The 17,868-nt window shown below is 43.7% G+C and overlaps 2 pseudogenes; both read left to right on the top strand.

The window, feature by feature from the left end:
• Positions 1-320: 320 nt before the first annotated feature.
• On the top strand, positions 321-1,861 carry LOC145713826 (SNRPN upstream reading frame protein pseudogene; annotated as a pseudogene).
• Positions 1,861-17,659, top strand: LOC145713825 (small nuclear ribonucleoprotein-associated protein N pseudogene; annotated as a pseudogene).
• Positions 17,660-17,868: the final 209 nt, after the last annotated feature.

Genomic DNA, 17,868 nt, shown 5'->3' with positions numbered 1-17,868 from the left:
ATTAAAGGAAAGAGATTCTGTGATTGGCTTCATCCTGTCGCCTTTACCTCAAGATCTTACTCTTTCTCGCGTGCTCTGCAAGTTTCTCTGGGTCATTTGAGGTTTTATGTACTATTCCGAACCAAAAAGATAGTATCCCCTGAGACAGTAATCACGAGTCTTCCTCTAAGTCTAAGCGCCACGAGCTGGAGTTGGGGGGAATAGTAAGTGAGCTCTGTCTTCGGGCAAGTTAACCAAGGATCAGTTGCAGAACTATGCAATTTCAAACGGACAATATTCAAGGATAATAACGGATATAATTCACCTTGAAGAAAGGAAGAATGATGTTCCAACACATGGAAAGTAGTCGGCCTCTTACATATTTCTTTGAAAGGTAACTTTGAAGGATCAGGTTTGGTGAGAGGTGCCTCCATATACCCAAGAGCATAAGTGAGTTCTCGAACACATACAATGTATTTCCTGTGTGTGTGTGTGTGTGTATGTGCATAATTTTTTAAACTCTGTTTTGAGAAATTAAGGGTGTTTCCAAAGTATTCCTTGTTAAACGATTCCTTGCTGAAACAAATCATAGACTGTAGTCCATATTTCCAATAATACAGTTGTTCTCAGCTCTGGCTGGACATTAAAATCACCTGGGGAGCTTTTAAAAAACACCAGTGCCAGAACCCTGCTCCAAAAATTTCTAATTCAATTAGTCTAGGGTGGGGCCATGCCATTAATATTTTTGAAAAGCTCCCCAGGTGATTGCCCTAGGCAGCCAGAGTTGAGAATCCTTGTCATAATGTAACATTTAGGATTTTATTAATAGTCCAGGAAATCTACTAAAGTAAATATACTAACCCCCTAAGATGCATGACAATGAATAGGAAAATTTGTAAAGTTCTTGAAGATGTCTAAAGAAAAACAAGATAATAATTATATGTTGTTAAAGTCTTTTTTTGGCTGGGACTCCAAATGTTTTATACTTTTAAAAAAGCAACTGTGCAGTGCCTAACGGAGCAAAAGCTAATTAAGTGTAACAATGCCTTGAAGCTGAAGACTAAAAAAACAGTATGTTTTCAGTTTTTCTTTAGGAAGTTCAGGATTGTCTGTGATCAGGATATCCACACGTCCAGCGCCTGCTTCAATAAAATCCCGCTGATGGGTTCCAGTTAACATGGGAGCCAAAATGTATCCTTTCTGAGAAACCTATTTCTCAGGAGCACAAATTAAAATCATAAATAAGATTGTAAGGGGAGATCTCTAAAATGTTTAAGCAAATAAAGTTCCCCCAAGGGACTGATTTCAGGGGAATTCATTAGGCTTATTAGATGACGTAATTATCTAATCACCGAAACAGGGTCCCTGGCGATCTCTTCTACTTTTTAGCTTAGATTTAATCATTGCATTTAAGATAATGCAGATCTTGGCACAGCGGGGTGGTCGCCAGAGATGCCCGACCGTCTGTTCTGAGGGGCGGCTAGCAGCGCGGTGGAGCGAGCCAGGGACGGCTTACACCTGAGACGGACTGTGGAACCGCACGTGCCCGAGGTGCAAGTCCAAGTCAAATGTCGAAGGAGAGCCTCCCTGAGCAACCAAGAGTGTCAGCTGTACCCAAGGCGGTCTCGGCAGCAGCAAGTACCTGTGGTGGATTTCCAGGCCGAACTGGGACGGCGATTCTTCGCTGGGACACCAAGCAGTGGTGAAAGCAGCACTGGAACATCCAGCTTAGCCGATTGCCAGGGGAAGAAGCAGCCTCCGTCTACTGTTTGAAGCTCCTGCCCCAAGCTTGCACTGTGTGTAGGAGAGCCGCCGTCACACCTTTATCTGTAGCCTTCCCCCAGGTCTTAAGGATCCTGAAACCTTACCGCGGACGGTGGATTGCGTGCAACAGCAGCCATGACTGTGGGAAAGAGCAGCAAGATGCCACGGCACACGGACTACAGACCCACGCGTATCCTGCAAGATGACCGAACATTCACTGGCACCTCTAAGGCTTTTGACAAACGTAGGAACGCGATCCTCCGGAATTATGATGAATCCAGCAAGATCAGGCCAAAGAATGCGAAGCGGCCAGAGCGTGAAGAAAAGCGGGTTGGGGGCCTGGTGTTGCTACGTAGGGAGAACTTGGGTTTCCATGCCTGTCAAGGACCACCCCCCAGGGACCCTGGCATTGCTCGGGGTACCACTTGCTGGAGCGGCAGGAGGTCCTGGGGTCGGCAGGGCAGCGGGCAGAGGAGTGCCAGCCGGCGTTCCAATCCCCCCGGCTCCTGCTGGATCTGCAGGCCCCGTGCGAGGGGTTGGGGGACCATCCCAACAGGAAATGGCTCCACAGGGAAGAGGTACTGTAGCAGCTGCCGCAGTCGCTGCTGTTGCCAGCATTGCTGGAGCCCCCACCCGGTGCCCACCGGGACGGGGGACCCCACCCACTCCCGTGGACGGAGCCACACCACCTCCAGGCATCAGGGCTCCTCCAGTGGTATGAGACCACCCATGGGCCCACCAATTGGGCTTCCCCCTGCCGGAGGGACGCCAATAGGCATTCCCCCTCCAGGAACGAGACCCCCTCCGCCAGGTATTAGAGGTCCCCCTCCCCCAGGAGTGTGTCCACCAGAACACAATACTGTCAATCCTTCTCAAGTCACTCCTTTCTCTGCGATGTGTCCTGTGAAACTACATACAGTGTTTGTGAGCTTTTGTGCCCTCTTTGCTGCATTAATAATATTAGCGAATAAATGCACAGAGCAATTCAACAAAAAAATAAAATAAAATAATATTCATCTTTTTTCTCTATTGATCAGGACTTTTTTGGTTGTAAATAACAAATCCAACTGAACTAAAGTTAAGGAGAAAAGGAATCTATCGGTCAAATAGCCAAAAAGTCCAGAGACAAACTTCAGGCAAGGCTTGATTCAGGGGCTCAAACAATGTCATTGGAAATTGGGTCTTACTCTTTCCATCTGTCTTCTGTTTTCCCTCTAAGTAGATTCCTTTCTCAGGTTACTATTTCCTCTTGGTAGCAAGATCGTTGCCAGTGGCTCTAGGCTTTCATACACCTGTTCAGCAACCCCAAAGATCATCCCTCTGTCCCAAGAACTCCAACAAAAATTGTGGAATTCGGGCACCTGGTTGGCTCAGTCGGTGGAGCGAGAGACTCTTGATCTCGGGGTTGTGAGTTCGAGCCCCACATGGGGTATCGAGATTACTTAAAAACAAAACAAAATAAAATTGTGGAATTGAATCGTATTGGCTTAGATCAGCCTGACTTTGGTCACGTGCCTTTCCTTGAACAAATCTCCATATTCAATGGGACACGTTACTCCGATCGCCCAGGCTTGTGTTACATGTGCATTCCTGGAACTGGCGTGGGGTCAACTGTACCTGAATTACATGCCTGAAGTTGGGGTAGAGGGTGGCTCCCCAAAGAGAGTCAGAGTGTTGTCGGAAGATTTGGGGATGACCACTGAGCAAAGAAAAACAGGTTCACTACAATTCAGAAAAACTATTTCAAATTAAACTTCCCCACCTCTCTTTCCTCCAATTTCCCATTTAGCTATAACCAACGAGGTTTTATGGTGTCTTAGAAATTATCTTCTTTTGTGCGGTGCCTGGGTGGCTCAGTCGGTTAAGCTTCCAACTCCTGACTTCGACTCAGGTCATGATCTCACGGTTTGTGAGTTCCAGCCCCACATCGGGCTCCGTGCTGACAGTGCAGAGTCTGCTTCAGATTCTCTCTCTTTCTGCCCCTCCCCTGCTCTTGCTATCTCTCTTTCTCAAAATAAATAAATAAATTTTTAAAAATTGTCTTGTTTTCCAAAATTCAAACATATCATCTTATAGGCTTTTGGTATGGTGAATAAACATCTTCTGATAGGAGCTGGGTGCTTAAGTAATAAATGCTAAAGGGGTTTTGCTATACTAAGCCATTACTAACCTTCAGTGTATTAATTTTTTTGCCTCAACCTGAGGCAAAACCTTTATTTGGTATGAGAAATGCAAGTTTTTAAAAAATAGAATATCATGGCTGAAGACACTGCTCTCCAAACACTCTTTCACCACAGAGACAAAAAAAAAAAAAAACCTTATGTCCAAGTTATCTTTGAACCCAAAGCAGATGTCTCGAGATTCTGTTCAAATGTGAAAGAGGAACCCTCTGGAATGAATGGAGATATGAATATATACTCCCTCGGAAGCACCATCAGCTTCCACTGTTCTGAGGTGGACTGTTAGAAGTGAGTTAGTGACCAGGATTGAAAAAGTTCATGGTTTGTATTTTGTTAATACTGGTCGTCATGGCAACCACCGGGTTCTACATAAAGCCTGAAGCCAGCGGACTTGTAATGGAATACATTCCTCTGAGTGAGTCAAAGCCTTGTTGAAAAGGAAGCAATCACGCTGCTGTGGAAATAAATTATGAACTGCTCAGGGTTGAAATAAGCAACTTTTTTGGAATCCCATTTCCCCCTCCTCCCACATACTTTTGATGATAAGTAACTTGGCAATGCTTCATTTCTGATGGGACTGCCTATCATCTCTTTGAGAAGAGGCCTGGTAATATGTGGCTTGCCTACCTCACAAGGTTTCAGTGAGCATCAGATGAGAAAGTGTGTGTGAAAGTGCAATGGGCTGCACTAATATGGCCAGTGCTGTGGATTAAGAGTTCTTAACATTCAGAAATGGAAGTTGCAGATATTATTTTAATCCACCCTGAGCCATTAGAGATTACTTCCTATGACACACATACTAATATTTTGTTCAGTCTGAAAACCCAAGTGATGAAACTTCCGCTGTTCCCCTGGGGCATCCTACTCCACCACAGAGCCAGAAAGTTTATGCTAGTAGAATATAGTGTTGCATAGCTCGGATTTTGGAGTCAGGCAGACATGGATTCAAATCCCGGCTCCACTGCTTTGTAGTTAAGGAAACTTGGGCACGTCACTTAAAGTCTTTGCATCTCACAATCTCATCTACAAAAGGGGGGTCATGGCACCTACTCTATAGAGCTGTGAGAAAGATTTCATACAATAATGTTAATAGAAGCACCTAACAATGTCTTGTGCAGAGTAAGGAGCAAATGAGTGTTAGGTGTTCTTGTCATCAGTTTTATTCCGGTTGGGGCATGACCATCTTTGCTTTCTTGCTAATCCTTGTTGGAATTGTTTCTACCACATTAAATTCTTTTTTCTTCTTGATTTACTCTGGTGCTTTCAAATACTAAGTCAATGCTTTCTGCTATTTTGATCCCCACCTTTTGTGATCATCTCGTTGATTAGGATAAGCCACTGATTGGTTTACCTTCAAAAAGTGGATCGATAACAAAGATTGTCAGCACTTTTAGTTACTTATTGTTCAGTATTATTATTGGCTTTGCTGGAGTGTGTTGACCCCAACTCACCACCATATTTTCACGGGCCCTCTTGACTTGGAAATGAGAATGTTCTTAAAGTATCGGTGGAATAGCCTGCTTCTGGCACGCTGCACAGTAGGGAGCCAGCCACGACAGCCACACGCTCCCCCGTACCCTCACCTGGCAGGGAGCTGGCCTTGGAAGATCCACAAAGTCAAGTTGCACAACTTTGGCCGGGAGCTTCGTCCACTACGTATCCATCACTTGGACAACCTTGTTAAATTCCTGCAGCTTGGGCCTATCTGAGCTCTTCATCATTTTAGTATTGTCAGCCTAAGCAGACCAATTTCTGCTTCTAGGAACATTCCTTTGGAGAAGAGCAGAAATTTCAACAAACTCTCAAGTGCTCTTCAAACTCGGCGAGGCCCTTGAGCCCATTCTTGTAATAGACTCAGAAGAATGGTATTTGGAGCTGCAAGTTTGCATAGGGTCAGTTTTTCCAAGAAATGTAGTCCTTCTTTGGATAGTTAATTTGGAGGGGTTGGCATTTCCTTCTACCTGGCCTCATGTGTTTTCCCCATCTTCTTGGAGACTGACCTTAAAATAGTTTCTCTATCTTCATCCTTCCAGCACTTTTGTCTCTGCTCTTCCAGCATCTTCATTAATTTTAACACCAGGCTGATTTTTCTTTGCCACAAAAGGCTTTTAGCTTCTTTGATAGCTCTTTGATTCCTCCTGAGCCTGCTTCTCCGGCACAGGGTAAAGTTTAACAAAAGGGTTTTGGGATTGTTGTGTTTTTTTTTTTAACCAGCAGGCCATGTCCCTCAGTGACAAACATCATTTAAGTAAGACACTCTTGGCCTCTTCTTTGACCAGCAGACCTCAATGGTTGGTAATTGTCAATGCCCAGAACAGATTTTTTCCTCCTTACTCGAAGATACCTTGAGGACCTCATGTTCAGGCCAGAACTATTTTGGGTGGAAGGGAGACAGGACATTCGATACCTTTGTGTCTGGTAAAATCTTTCCCACAGAGCCCTGGATTCTCATCTCTTCTTTACAGTGGCTAATGGTTAAGATGCTAATTCCACTTTCTTCGCCTTGGGTACTCTGAACCTCAGACCACTTCCTTTCGGGCTGGGCATCTCTTTAGTTAGAACCACAATCTGAAGGGGAAATGCTTTTGATTAGCGAGGCAATTAAAAATAAAATTCTGTGTCTTCCGAAACGATTTTCTTCCATCTGACCAATTAGCCTGGTTTCTATTTTGGAAAACATCGATTACACACCGAAAAAATGCAATAAACTTGCCATTTTCAAAACTCCACAAACTCCAAGGCAATGATATTTAATGAGTGATTTATAGTGATATCAGTACAGTAGGGGCACCTAACTTTAAAAACAGTGGCTTTTAAATTGCAAAGCTATGAAGATTATTGAACACCAACTTCCTTGCTAATAGAGCTGTAATTTTAAGGCAGAGAAGGTTCTCTCGGCCTCAGCACTCTGGACATTTGGGGCTAGATCATTCTCCGTTGTGGAAGCTGTCTTGTGCACTGTGGGATGTCGAGCAGCATCTCTGGTCTCTACCCATTAGATGCCAGTAGAATCCTCACTCCAGGGGTGATCGCCAGAACTGTCTCCAGACAAATTCCAAGTGTCCCCTGGGGGGCACAATTGCCCCTGGGTGAGAACCTCTGATGTAGAAGACGTGGTGAAGCAGTTTTTCCCTTGTTTGCTTTTCTGGACGATGAAAGTGGGAGAGGCCAATGAAAAATAAGAACACAGTAGGTCTTAGAATGTACTGTTTTCACTCTATCATTATCAAGTCCTCAACTTTTCTCAACTGAGATTTTTAGAAAAACAATTAAATTTCCAAACATAGCTCGGATATACAAACATTGGTCCCCGGCGTGTCTCACCTCTCTGCTAATGGGTCAACAAGAACAGGACTTTTCACGAGGTGTCCCAAGAGTTTGCAGGGCCCCTCTCTGGCCTAGTTCACGGAGAGCCAGGGTAAAACTACTCATTGGCAAAGTGACTAATGCATAGGCCTATTAGTTGGAATAGTCAGCAAGGGGAAAAGGAGAGTAATGTTTCCTGTGTACCGTTTCCTCTTTTAAAGCAGAATATGCTGTAGACTAATGAGTGGCCACATCCAAGTTGCTCTTACAAATTGGTAAGTTTCGTCTTTGCCGTCCAGTACTTGCTTCCAGACTAGTCGGGATTTTCAAAGACCCTGATGTGAAAAGAAAATGGTGATATCCCAGGCATTCTCTGCTTTAATAACTGCTCCTCTCTTGGCCTCAGCCTCTCCTTTCCTTCCACTCCCCTCCTTCTTCCACCTTCCCTGCTTCCTGCTACTTTGAAGAGGGCCTGGGAAGGGTGGCCCCTGAAGGCAGGGAAGTGAATGTGAATTAGAATCACCTGGGGGCACCTGGGCGACTCAGCTGGTTGAGGATCCTTCCAGGTCCCGATCTCACAGTTCTTGAGTCGGGCTCTCTGCTGACAGCGCAGAGCCTGAAGCCTGCGTCAGATTCTGTGTCTCCCTCGCTGTCTGCCCCTCCCCCCCTCGCGCTCTGTCTCTTTCTCAAAAATAAATTTAAAAACACATTCAAAAAATTTAAAATCACCTGGAGAGCTTTTCACCCCGCACAGTTATGAAGGCCAACCGACTATCCCATCCACACCCTACCCAGCGCCCACCAACAGCGTACTGGCTGGAAACAAAAGCCACACCTAATTAGGAGGCATTGAAGAGATTAAGGAAGGGATGCTTTGCAGAGATGCGGTCAGGGTTTAGGGAAATCCCTGGGAGGGTGCAGTACAGCAGAGTAACAGCAGGGAGCTGGTACCCCCCTCTGCCGGAAGGGCAAAGAAGAGTGCGGTAGCTGGAACTCAGACGGCAGCGGTGGGAGCAGTCATCTTATGGGAGCTGTTTCTGGCGCCACACAAACCAGCAAGCCAGGCTGACCCGGCAAGGGGAGTGATATTTGACTTAACACCGGAGTCGCATGTGGAACCAGTTTCCGGGCAGAGGCAGTGGCAAGTGCAAAGGCCCAGAGGTGAGAATCGCCACTTTGCTCTTAGGATTTTTTGTAAGTCGACTTCGGGATCTGTCAGGGTCTGCACTGTCTCACCTCTCAGTGAACTTGAAACAGTATTTGGGGGCTATTTTGAAACACTGAACACTGTGTAGTTCTTTAGGAGGTGTCTCCTCGGACACCTCATCCTATCCCCTGAAGCCCCCAGCTTCTGTGGCTGGGAGACACGGAAGTTCACCCTAAAAACAGCTCTGAAGCGTAAACCGCTACTTCTCAAACTTCAGCAGGTTTGTGGTTCTGGTTCAGCAGGTCTGGGATGCAGCCTGAGAGTCTGCATTTCTATCAGATTGCCAGAAAGGCCAGTGCTGCCTGGCCATACTTTGGAGAGCGAGGACCTCAAGAACTCGGAACAGGGCAGTGTGGGAAACAGAAACCACCCACCAGAAGTTAGAAGACCTGGGTCCAATCTAAACTATGACCTTAACCAGTCACATGACCTCAGGCAAGCCACTTAGCCATTTCTTCATCTATAAAAATGGAGGTGTTAGGCAAGTCTCCTCCTGCTGTCCCTTACGTGTCTGCAGATGATGACTAGGCCTTTCAGACCAAATGCTGTGACATTTGCAGTCACTCTAAGTTTGGGAGTTCTGACATCAGCCCTACGGCCATTTTATTTCTTCTGTGCTATTGTGAGGACACAGAAAACAGTAATGTCTGAGCCCAGAGGTGGAATCCCTCAGACTCGGACAATAGAAGTTGGGAGAGGGAGTCATCACACACTTCAGTCAATGGAGGATTTTCTCTCAAAATTAGTAGAGGAGATACCTAGCAATCACCACTTTAAGCTGATTAGAATTGTCGTTAAATGGAAGTAAGCTAAATATCAACCAACAAGTGACTGGTGAAATGAAACATTCTAGGCAACCATTAAAAATGATTATGTTTGGACAATTCTACTGATATGGGAAGTTGACATGATGTATCATGGAGTGAAAAAAAATGGGAGGTTACGTTACAGCGTGTGTATAGCAAAGAGTACATGAGCTTAGGTATTCACCAAGAAATGTCTAATTTTCTTTAAATGGAAACAATCTAAACAACTAAATGCAATGCCTGATCCTAAAGTAGATCCTTATGAGAGGTGAAAAATGCTGTAAAAGACACTATTGGGTCAACTGACAAAATTGAAACTCAAATGGTAGATTAAATTAAAATATTGTGTCAACATTAAATTTCCTGATGTTGATAACTGTACTGTGATTACTTAAGAAGATCCTTTTTCTACAAATAATCCAGTGAAGAAATGGGCAAAAGGCATGGATAGACACTTCTCCAAAGAAGACATCCAGATGGCCAACCGACACATGAAACAATGCTCAACATCACTCATCATCAGGGAAATACAAGTCAAAACCACAATGAGATACCACCTTACACCTGTCAGAATGGCTAACATGAACAACTCAGGCAACAACAGATGTTGGCAAGGATGCGGAGAAAGAGGATCTCTTTTGCATCGTTGATGGGAATTCAAGCTGGTGCAGCCTCTCTGGAAAACAGCATGGAGGTTCCTCAAAAAAACTAAAAATAGAACTACCCTATGACCCAGGAATTGCACTACTAGGCATTTATCCAAGGGATACAGGTGTGCTGTTTTGAAGGGGCACATGCACCCCTATGTTTATAGCAGCACCATCAACAATAGCCAAAGTATGGAAAGAGCCCAAATGTCCATGGATGCATGAATGGATAAAGAAGATGTGGTATATATATACAACAGAGCATTACTCGGCAATCAAAAAGAATGAAATCTTGCCATTTGCAACTACATGGATGGAACTGGAGGGTATTATGCTAAGGGAAATTAGTCCAAGAAAGACAAATATATGACTTCACTCATATGAGGACTTTAGGAGACAAAACAGATGAACGTAAGGGAAGGGAAACAAAAATAATATAAAAACAGGGAGGGGGACACAACAGAAGAGACTCATAAATATGGAGAACAAACTGAGGGCTGCTGGAGGGGTTGTGGGAGGGGGGGATGGGCTAAATGGGGAAGGGGCACTAAGGAATCTACTCCTGAAATCATTGTTGCACTATATGCTAACTAATTTGGATGTAAATTAAAGAAAATAAAAAACAAAACAAGTTAATAAAAATAATTTTTAAATAAATCCAAATATTAAATATTCAAAAAAAAAAGAAGATCCTTTTTCTTAGGAAATGTGCACTGAACTTTTTCCTAAGCATAAAATTACTTCCAAATAAAGAAAGTTTTCTTAAAAAGAATATTTAGGAAGCTCACAGAACCTGGGGGTGGGGATAGGGTGTGGCACAGAGAGTCAGGCTCAAACACAAGGCAGCCAGGAACATTCCCCGAACCATCACTGGTCTGCTCCAGCCAAGAGTAGATTACTTCTCGGGGCACATGGGTTGGTTAAGTGACTGACTTTAGCTCGAGTTGTGATCTCACAGTTTGTGAGTTCGAGCCCCACATTGGTCTCTGCCCTGGCAGTACGGAGCCTGCTGTGATTCTCTCTCTCTCTCTCTCTCTCTCTCTGCCCCTTCCCCACTTGCTCTCTCTCAAAAATAAATAAACATTTTTTTTTTAAGTTTAAAGAGTGACTACTTCTCAGACACTGCAGCTCTCACAGATGATAGCGGGGACCAGATGCCTGAAACTCATTCACTGCTGCCTCTAAAGAAAAGAGAGCTTCCTACTTCCCTCAGCAGAAAACAGTTCCTCATAGCGCTTGTTCCCATGCATAACTGGCTTTCAAATCCATGTCTTCCCGAGGTGCATCTGATCAGTGGGAATTAGCTGCAGGGGTTGCTGAGAAAGCAAACTTATGATTTCAATCTTTAAAAAGTCAGCATCCGTGTACGAAGTGCTCCAAACATAAGATGGGTGTTCAAAAGATGTCAGGTGGCCACAGATGGGACAAATGCTGCCACCATCACACTCACAAAAAGTCACCCCTGATGATGACTTCTGTGGAGTCACCCCAGCTTGGGTCTGGGAAGCCTTCCTTGTGCACTTCTAGTCATTTCCTTGTGAAAGCAGCTGCCTAACGTTGGCCCTGATACAGCAGACATGACCTAGTCACTGTGCACTTCAAATATGTCAGACATGCAAACAGAACCCAATGAGACATCACTACATACCCACCAAAACGGCTAACGCGTAAAAGGAAGACTGACACACCAAGTGACAGTTAAGATGTGCAAAACTAGGACTCTCACTCATCGTCAGTGGGAGCGTAAACAGGTACAAGCACTTTGGAAAAGCTGAACATATGTACGCTCTATGACCGAGCAATTCCGCTCCTGGTATCTAAGTGACAGCAATGAGTCCTTATGTCGATCAGAAGACGTGCACAAAAGTATTCATGGCATCATTATTCATAATAGCTCCAAACTAGAAACGACACAAGTGTCCATCAACAGTAAAATGAGTAAATAAATATCGCAATACGTACAATATGGAATACTACACAACAATCGAGAAAATAATGAACTAGCCTTACACACAGTATTATGGATGAATTTCGCCAACAGTGCTGAAAAAGACACCAGATACAAAAAAGCACATCCTGTATGATTCCACTTACATGCAGCTCAAGAGCAAAGAAACAAATCTATGACAACATGTCAGAATAGCAGTTTCTGTTAGTGTGAAATTGAGGGGTACCAAGAAGGGGCATGAGGGGGCCTTTTAGGATAATGAAAATGTTCTGTATCCTGATCTGTGTGCAGGTGTCACAGGTGTTTACCCATACAATTCAAACTATGCCCTAAGATACACACTTTACTGTGTGAAACTTATACCTCAATTTTTGGGAGAAAGAATAAAGACTACGGAAATAGGATCACAGATTCCTAGAGCATTAAGGGAACTTTTCTAGAAGGAAGGAAGGAAGGGAGGGAGGAAGGAAAGAGGAAGGAAAGAAGGAAGGAAGGAAGGAAGGAAAGAAAGAACTGTCATCAGAGGAATACGAAGTCTCCTAAAGTTCTGAAATGACTGGTGGCATGCTATGATCTCCGCCAGGTTTAGCTGTTGACAGCATTTTCCTGACTCTGCCTCACACTTTCCCATGTCTTCAGAAAGTAACTTTTTGCAATTAAGCACTAAGAAACTAGCTGAAAATGTGTGTATGGAGCAGTTCTACATAATTGCACAGTGCTTTGCCATTCACAGGGAATAGGGTACCTCATTTGACCCTTGCAACAACCCTGGGAAGTGGGCAGGGTGAATGTTCATTTTCATTACCATTGCATTTCAAAGAGGCTAAACGGTCATATGGAGTCACTGCTTCTGACTTTCAATCTAATGCTTTTCTAGTGGTGTTTGTAAGTGCTGATTTCTATACGACAACTAAATACAGCAAATAATTCTGGATTGGATCCTGGAAAGGAAAAAAATGCTATAAAGGACATTATTGAGAAAATTGGTGAAATTTGAACACAGACCACATGTAGAGGATAATATTGTATCCACCATTTCTAAATTTCTTGACTTTGATCATTATACTGTAGTTTCATAAAAGTGTCCTGGTTCATAAGAAATGCATGCAGGAAGTATGCAGAGTGAAAGGTCACCATGTCCATAACTGACTCTCAAATAGTTCTTTAAAAATTAGAGAGAAAGAGAGGGGAAGCAAATGTGGCAAAATGTCAATAACATGTGAATCTCAGTGAGTGGCGTTCAAGTATTTGTTGTATTCTTGCAACTTCCATGGAGGGATTAAATTTTTCTCAAAAAAATCTAAAACATTCAAGAAAAAACTACTTTCGGATAAAATCAAGTTATGCCTTCTGTTGTGCATATCACATGAAACCATAGTCATCTTGGGCACTGTAGAAGAAAAATGACAGCACTATAATTTCTAACAGATTTATTAATTGCTTCATTTCATCATCACACAGGCAAAATATCCTTTCTCTTATTTAGTTAGCATAATCTATGAACTTAATAGAAAGACTTGCTCTGCGGGGAACAGTTGTAGCTTTTATAGAATACCTTAGAATGTTCTTTTTAAATGTTTATTTCTTTATTTTGAGGGGAGGAGGGGCAGAGTGAGAAGAAGAGAGGGAACTCCAAGCAGACTCCGTGCTATTAACGTGAAACCTGACACGAGGTTCAATCCTATGCCCACGAGATCACAACCTGAGCTGATATCAAGAGTCGGATGCTCAGCTGACTGAGCTACCCAGGCACCCCTAGACTACCTTAGAATGTTCTGTTATGAAGCCCTGAGAGAGGGAAAGAATCTGCAGCCAGCCTCATGGTCCCTGCTGCTTTGTTGATGCCTCATGAAGATGGCAAGACTTTGGAAGGCAGAGACTTGTGGCACACTCAGGGATACTGGGTCCCGGGGGCAGGGGCTCCAGCTTTGCCTGAGTCCTATCACCCAAGTGTATCTTGGAAGCAGCAGAACTGCTGGACTGAAAAAGAAACCAGGACCCTGTCCATTATGAGGAAAATGGGCGATAACGTAAACAACTGCAGAGCGCTGGCCTAGAAAAGACTCAATAATTGAGTTCAAATTTCCCTCCACCTCACGGGTGTCCAAAATGGAACTTAAGTTAAAATAAATAATAAGATAATGTTTCTATATTTGAATGTTTGGACTGAGATTCATTCCTATTACGTTAAGTAACATGTATTGAAATGTATGATATGCTGGGCATGTTATAATGGTTGTTTTATTTCGTTCTCACAACAACTCTATGACTCAGGTAAAATAGTCCCCATTTTACAAATGGGGAAACCGAAGCTCAGAGGGGTTATTAACTACTTGCCTGAAGTCACGCAGCAGGTAACCGGTGGAGATAGGTGAACTCGGACAGGCTGCCTCCAGAGTCTCGGTGCTCAGCCCCTCCACCCTGCTTACAGGTGGCTACCCACCTAGCCATAAGGCCAGTCCTCCCCCTAGCAATACCCACTACAGAATAGGGCCTGTGATCTATTAAGGGAAGATGCTACTCTGCGGTGTAACAGAAATGTAAGAAATCTATCCCAGCTCAACAGAACACAAGAAAATCATTAATTCCATCCCTTTCAATAGGCAGCCAAATTTTCCACACTGCGGATGACTAAAAGATGGAGCTGATTGTGCCCAGGAGGGTGTGACAGTACTGGTACTGCCAAACGTCCTGGCTGGTGATGCCCTCCTCTCCTGCAAAGAGTGGGGTTCTTCCAAACGACATTGGTGTTCTCCACTCCCCCCATGGACGTGTAACTTAGGTAGGTAAACCTGCCCAAGTCGCACACTGTGCCTCACCCAGGGCCTGAAGAAAGCTGGTCCCACGCTAAAGGCAATTTGTGAAACATAATTACTTGCAGATTCCTTCTGGAGCCGCTTAAGCTCCTTGAGGTCTCAGATGTGTGGCCAGGCTAGAATTCTTCTTGGCAGCTAAGGATCCTTCTGCCTCCAGCTGGAGAGGAGGTCCAAATGACAGAAACCAAGGGCATCACTCAGATGGAGTTTGGCCTTCCCAAGACTTGGTGGGGCAGGCTCAGATGCATGAATGGGGCTTTGGGGAGCCTACCCTTTCAGCAGATCCAAACCACACAGATCACAGAGATCTGCGGAAAATAATGTCTTTTTCATGAGCGGACTGAGCATTAGTGATAGTCTCCACTTGGCTTGATGGCACTCTGAGTGGGGAAATGAAAGTCTTTTCTCTCAGTAAAAGGGGTAGCATGGTCAACAAGACTCATGCCCAGTAACTTACTGGAAAGGCTTGCCCCAGATAACATTTGTTTTCTGTTGAGAGAAGCACAGCAGGCTTTGATTCTGCTACTGTAGTGTTTGCAATTATATTTATTATCTATTATGGGTCAAATCACAAAACTATAATGGATACAGCTACATATAAATTTGATTACCCCCCAAACCCTGAGACATAGCTGTCATGTATCTCATTTTACAAACAAGTAACCAAGTTAATATAAGCCTGACATGATTTTAATTTTAATCCAGTTCAAATCAAAGTTAGAAGCAGAGGACATTCGACAACATGGACAGATCTCATAGACATCGAACAAAAGGAAAGAAGACAGATAGGAAAGGGTGCATACTATATGATTCTATTGGTATGACATACAAGAACAGGAAAAACTAATCTATGGCGACAGAAATCAGAAGAGTGGTTACTTCTGGGAGGGTGGTATTGACTGGAAAGGGGCATGAGGGAGCCCCTAGGGATGCTGGAAACTTTCTAGATCTTGATTTCAGTGGTAGTTCCACAGATGTATTCAAATGTACAAAATCATTGAGCTGTGCTTTTAAGATTTGTGCACTTTATTAAGTTGTCTCAAAAAAGAGGTCACAATTAATTTATGAGAATAGAGCCAAGAATGCACAAGGGGAAAGGATAGTCTCTTCAATGAAGAGTACTGGGGAAAACGGATAACCACGTGCAAAAGAAAGACAATTCCCATTTCACATATATGCAAAAATGTACTTGAAATGGGTTACAAACTTGGATTCCCCAGCTTCTTGGATTTTTTTTTTTTTTGCCTCTTGGATTTTTTTAAATTCCTATTTTATATTTAAAATGGATATGTGCATTGAAAAAGATCCATTTCAGTGTGATAGAATTAGACCTTAGCAAGAAAAGCATGTCCCTCCCAAAATAAATTTCTCTTCTGGAAGTTTCAAAACACACTTTTCATTAATTTTGGGGGTATCTTACTCTGCTCCTGCTCCCACCTGTGACTCCTGCCCTGCAGCTACTGAGGGCTATTCTTTGAACACTCCATGCCTTGTCTATCTTCAGTATGCCTTTGCCCATGCTGGTCCTTCTTCCCGGAACAGTCTTATCCCTTCTCCCTACATGATGGATATCTATGGCTTCTTTAATACCTAGCACAATTATCACTTCCTTAGCAAGCCTTCCCCCTAAATGCCTCAGGTGAAATTTACTCCCTCAACTGTTGTACCCTCGTAACTCTGCGTAATTATTTACTTATACTTGTTTCTCCACCTAACTGTGAGCAGTTTGTCAAAGACAGAGCCTGTGTCATGTTCACTGTTCTGTCCCTAGTGTCTACCATATTGTAAGTGATCAATAAATGTTTGTTGAATGAATAAAATAATTTCTTGATCTGCAACGTGGATTAAGAACACATAACCCTAAGTATGCTCACTGTGGAGAAGCAATTATGAACTCTATACATCTGGGGCTGCCAGAGCCATCTGGAGAAGCACCATCAGATTCTCAAGGTCCAAAAACTCCTGTCCACTCCATCCTGCCCTGTGATGGTAGGTCATGGAAGGAGGCTTTCATATTTCTTAGAATGGAGCTTCCATAAACCAAATCAACCTTTTATTTTTCTAATATTCTATCTCTCAATGCCTACTTTGTATAAGTTGCAATACCATATTTCGTCAAAAACTACTATTCTTACAGGTGGCAGATAGGAATAAAGGAGACATGCTGGAAGGAGAGAATCCCATCCTCCCACACAGAACCCTTTCCCCATACCTGACAGCCTCAGAGATTAACAGACTCTCACCTAAAGGTCATTGCCGGTTTTTTGTTTGTTTGTTTGTTTTTTAATTTAAGAGCTACTGATGTTTCACAACTGCAGTTTCTCTGAAGATTAGCAAATGATCTCCCGTGTCTGCCTTTCCGTTGTTCATTCCAATTCCCTGTGGCCCAGAGAGCAGAGGGCGGGAAGGTGTTCTGATAGGTGATTTCAATGCCCGACCCCTCTGGAGTCAGGAGCCACATTCAACAGATCAACCTAGACAGAGTTTTTTAAAGGTCACGAAGATGAAAAAGGATAGAGAAAACATGACCTTCAAGAAAGGAAGAAGAGAACCAAACAGGAGTCTTTGCATAACATCATTCCAAATAACTGTGTAAAAGCCTCTGAAGTAAACAGGTGCTGAGTCGGATGTCTGAGTCTTAAGTATACTAAATCATTGTATCAGTCAAGGTTCCAGCGGGACACAAATGGAACACACACACTGGGTAAGTGAAGACAAGTTTAATAAGGGATTGGGCAAACACCACAGAATGCCCCAGGAAGGAATTCCACAGGTGATACTTACACTGACCCTATTTGGCTCCCATCTCTTGCTTGTGTTTCCCAGTGGTTGGACCCAGTAGGAAGCCAGAGAGCAGGGGGCCCTGTGGACACAACTCATGCAGGTCAGCCTCCTGGGTTACAGGATGGAGAAGGGTGGAGAAGGTGGAGAGTGAGCTTTGGAGAGTGGAAACAGATGTTCGGCACCCAAACGATTCAGACCACTCTCAGCAGCCCCCTTTGCTGAACACCCATTGACTTAGACTCTCCCTTCTTCATTTCCTTCCACACAAAGCACCTGCACATTTCCCACATATTTTATGGCCCTTTATTTGTGTTTGATGTCCATACAGTCTCTAAATGTCTGTGCCTTTTGTGTGCCTTGACCATCTGATGACGTCTCCCTAAACTTTAGCTGTTTAGTTAACCATAGGTCAATGTGACCTCAACGAGTAA

The sequence above is a fragment of the Panthera onca genome, chromosome X, assembly GCF_046562875.1.
Source record: "Panthera onca isolate mPanOnc1 chromosome X, mPanOnc1 haplotype 2, whole genome shotgun sequence".
NCBI lineage: Eukaryota > Metazoa > Chordata > Mammalia > Carnivora > Felidae > Panthera > Panthera onca.
This window is presented reverse-complemented; position numbering and strand designations above follow the sequence as displayed.